This window comes from Sinocyclocheilus anshuiensis, unplaced genomic scaffold, assembly GCF_001515605.1.
Source record: "Sinocyclocheilus anshuiensis isolate Anshui unplaced genomic scaffold, SAMN03320099.WGS_v1.1 scaffold893, whole genome shotgun sequence".
NCBI classification, from domain to species: domain Eukaryota; kingdom Metazoa; phylum Chordata; class Actinopteri; order Cypriniformes; family Cyprinidae; genus Sinocyclocheilus; species Sinocyclocheilus anshuiensis.
The window spans coordinates 315264-319924 of NW_015555766.1; positions in this window are offsets into that span (position 1 = coordinate 315264).

Here is a 4661-nt window from a genome sequence, read left to right on the forward strand (position 1 = left end):
CCCAAAAAACCTTCAGAAAATAACCACTTTTTTTTTTTTTTTTGCTGTAAAGAACATTTTTCCATCTATGGTTCTTTATGAAACAATAAATGCCAGTAAAGAACCTTTATTTTTAAATGTGCAGTGATGTTTATTTTCTTAGCGAGATGATATACAGGTAATATTATTAAATAAATTCAACTAAAACAATACCATATGTCCATGTATTGAGTAGCCATGTAAAATGGGATAATGTACAGCCAGTTGGTCATTATCAAATTAATATAATATAATATAATATAATATAATATGAACAAAGTAAACAATTACAAATTATAGTTACATAGTATAACTACAAAGTATTACAAATCTCTCTATACAGAGCTACTAATTTACTTATTGTTGTCTATATAGGGGCTAAGCATTGACATAAAGATCAGCTTACAGTATGTCTGTTTGCTTTACTGACACTCGAGACAGGGCTCCACCTCACATTGAGAATCGAGTGTCATATCGAGTGTGATGGACATAATGTGAACGCGAGTATAATATTAAGAATCACAGAAAATGCATTAAAGGAAATAAAATCACACACTTCATTAATATTGACAACATTAACATCCATTTGATACAAAAAGAAAAGTATTTGAATGTTTAGATGAGTTTCATACTGTTCTGTTTTCTAAGCAGGCATTTGTTTAATGAGTTAGATTCAAATTATTTAGGGTTGAGACTTGTAACAGACAGACCGTGACCTGTGATGAAAAGAGCAAAATGGAAGGACAGGGCCACTCTGTTGTGGATAAGGTTTTAAGGTTATTTCCTGAAACAGGCCCACCTGTTAGTTTTCTGTATAGCTTGTGTAACTTTGTTTTATTTACAAACCGTGTAAATGTCCTGCTAGACTAGTGAGGATTTGTAAATATAAATGAGGAATAATACAAACCAGTGTAGGATGTGGAGAAGCAAAGTTCCACATTAAACATTGTAACGAGGTTCTTAGTAAGAAAGGAAGAAGTCGGAGTCAGCGTGACTGAGGCTCGTGGCAATTTATTATGGTTCCCCTCGAAGGATCTTATCCGTGAGGCGCTGAAATGTGGCCGGCACCCCGAACAACCCGAACGGAAGCGTAACGAATTGGTGCAATCCGAACGGCGTGGTGAAGGCTGTTTTTACTTTGGATAGAGGTGATAAGGGGATCTGCCAGTATCCTTTAGTTAAATCCAGTGTCGAATAAAAACAAGCTGCACCCACCCGTACCGAGCGGTCCGTTTTTGGTACTAAAACTATCGGGCTCGCCTAATTGCTGTGGGATTCCTCTATTACTCCCATCTCTAGCATCGCTTCTAATTCCGCCTGAACCACCTTTTTTTTGTGCTCAGGTAAACGATATGGCCGGCTGCGAACCACCACACCCGGCTCGGTTTCTATGTGGTGCTGTATGAGGTCTGTTCGACCAGGTAGGGGCGAGAACACATCCGCAAACGCTGCCTGTAGCTTGGCTACGTCAGCAAGCTGCGAGGGCGAGAGGCGATCTCCCCCTGGAGCCAGAGCGGGCCTGCATTAGAGGAAGAGGGCGCAAAGGCGCTTTTGGGGAGGCCGGTGGATTTACCAGCTGACATTCACGACAAGCCGTGCACCACCTGTGCACGTTCTCGTGAATGCCCGGCCAAAAGAATCGGGCAATGAGACGATTTAGTGTCGCTGCCTGTCCTAAATGTCCCGCCATTGGATTACAATGAGCCGCCTGGAAAAGCATTTCCCGACGGCTTTTAGGTACCAACAATTGGGTTGTATCCTGCTTTGTCTGAGTGTCTTGTGTCACTCAGTACAACCACTCTTTTAAAACAGCAAAATAGGGATACGAGAGCAGACGGTCGGGATGGAGAGGCTGACCGTCGATGGTCTGAACCTGTTCAAATGCCCGTTTTAGGGACTCATCCTGGGACTGTTCCAGGGGGAAATCATCACGTTCAGAGAGGATTAGCCTCTCCTTCGCGCTCCGTTCCCCTAGCTCAGTATCCCGCGGTCCCGGTTCAGCTTCTCCCACGTGCGCGTCAGCTCCGTTCTCCAGCTTTCTCTCTCCACAAGATACATCCGCACACAAACAACCCAGTAATTGACTAAAGAGGCTTGGGGGACCTCCCGCACAGCGAACAAGAGGGGTTCCAGCCACCTGTCCCAATTTTTGGCGTCTTCGTGAACGAACTTCCGAATCATGGTTTTCAACGTGCGATTAAACCGTTCCACCAGACCGTCTGTTTGTGGGTGGTAGACGCTGGTGCGAATCGACTTAATGCCCAATAATCCGTACAGTTCGCGTAACGTACGTGACATGAATGCCGTGCCTTGATCTGTGAGAATCTCTTTTGGGATCCCCACTCGGGAGATTAACCGAAATAGCACGTCCGCCACACTTTTCGCCGAAATGTTGCGAAGCGCGACTGCTTCCGGGTATCGTGTTGCATAATCCACTAGGACTAATGCAAAGCGATGCCCGCGTGCCGATCGCTCTAATGGCCCGATGAGGTCCATACCAATTCTTTCGAAGGGGGCCTGCAATAGAGGAAGAGGGCGCAAAGGCGCTTTTGGGGAGGCCGGTGGATTTACCAGCTGACATTCACGACAAGCAGCGCACCACCTGCGCACATTCTCGTGAATGCCCAGCCAAAAGAATCAGGCTACATCCGCACACAAACAACCCAGTAATTGACTAAATGCCGGCCAATTCATCCCCAAAATTAGCGGATGCCGGAGGTTTGGATTAATTGCGACCTCCACACTATGTTTTTGACCCTGAAATTTAATCAGCACAGACATTAGAGGATATTTCACCACATCCCCGTGCACACACCGCACCGGAACCATGCGGCTTCTATCCAATGCCTCGAGCTGAATCAGGCTTTGATGGATCGACGTTTGGTTACACCCCGAATCCACCAAAGCGAGATAAGTACCCCCCTTAATACTCACAGGTATTTGGTACAGGCCAGCTTGATTGGGGGCAGCCTGTGGCTCATCCGGGACCCGGATCAGTGCCCCGACCTCCATCACCGGGCACCGGTCAATGAAATGTCCGGGGTCCCCGCAACGCCAACAGGCCGGCCCAGACTTTCCCACCGCCCTATTGGCAGGAAGTGGGTCAAGGGACTGACGTGGAGAGAGTGGGAAAAAGGGAAGGGCTGCGGATCCCGCCCCGGCTAGCCCCGCTACCCTGGGAGGTGCTCTCGGGCCAGCGGCAGACTCCGGAGGCGGCCCGCTCCGTGCCCGGGGAGGGACTCGAGGAGTGATTCCCGGACGGGACCTAGGAAAGGGAACAGGACGGGGGGAAGAGACATTAGGGGAAGAGAGAGAGAGAGAGAGAGACCGCTGGCAAGGATTCGCCGACTCCCGGGCACGCCACCATCTGGTCTTCCGCCAACTGGATGGCCAGGTCCAGCGACGCCGGGCGGTGGCACTGGACCCACTCAGCCGTCTTCTTCGGGAGACGGCCGATAAACTGCTCCAGCACCACACGGTCGAGGATCTGCTCGACGTCGCTTCCCCCGGCCAGCAGCCATTTGCGGCAGGCGTCCCGGAGCTGCTGAGCCAACACGAAGGGCCGGCCACTTTCCCCCAGATCCACTCTCTCCCGCTGCAGACTCCGCTAAACCACGCCCCCCTCACCACAAACATTTATAAAAGCTTGTTTTTAACAAGAGAACAGTCACTGGCAGAAACACAGTGCAGTGAAGTCATATTTGAACAGCAATTTAAAGCCTCCGCTACCACGTCATCAGCAGTTTATTTCGACTTTTGAGTTTGTCCCTTTTTGCTGGACAATCTATTTCGCTTTATAATCCTTAGCAATACAAACACAGACACTCATCAGACAGAATGCACACATAAACAGGTGTAAATCTAGACTAATGACTTTTTACCATCCATCCATCTCCAATCTTGTTTATATGAGTGTCCTGTCTGTTGGGTGTCTGTGTTGTATGTGCTGACTTCATATTATACGAGGAGTGTGATGAATGATGAATATGCTCATTAAACTCTCAATATGTTTGTTTGGACAATATTACCTTGACTTTTCCCTCTGGAAAAATGCTTTAACAGTTAATTTTGTACAGTAATATTCTTCTGTTTTACTTTAATAACTGACATTTAATATTATTTATTAAGTTATTTGTTTGTTTGTCCCCACCCAGTTTTTAATAGATGTAGACAGCAATCCTGACACAAAGTCCATTCCAAAAACCTAGGAAACTTAATTTGTGCCACCTCTTTAAGATGCCTTCTTTTGGCCAAATGCAATGCAATCCCAGAATGCAATGAGTTCAGAAGAAAAAAAGACAAAAAAAAAACACATTCCAAGGTGACAGATGAAACAACAGAAATGTTAATATTATAAATGCAATTAATTTAATTCTGAACAATATTGCTTAAATAATATAAAAAATTGATTTAATTAAATTTAATTAAATAATTGATTTTAATAATTAAATGTCATAGTTTACTCAAAAACACATTAACACACAAAAAATTATATTTTGAAAAATGTTGGTAACCAAACCGTTTCATTTGCCAACTAACTTCCAATTTTTTCCATCATTTGCTCAAAAACACACACACACACACACACACACACACACACACACACACACACACACACACACACACACACACATACTTGTATT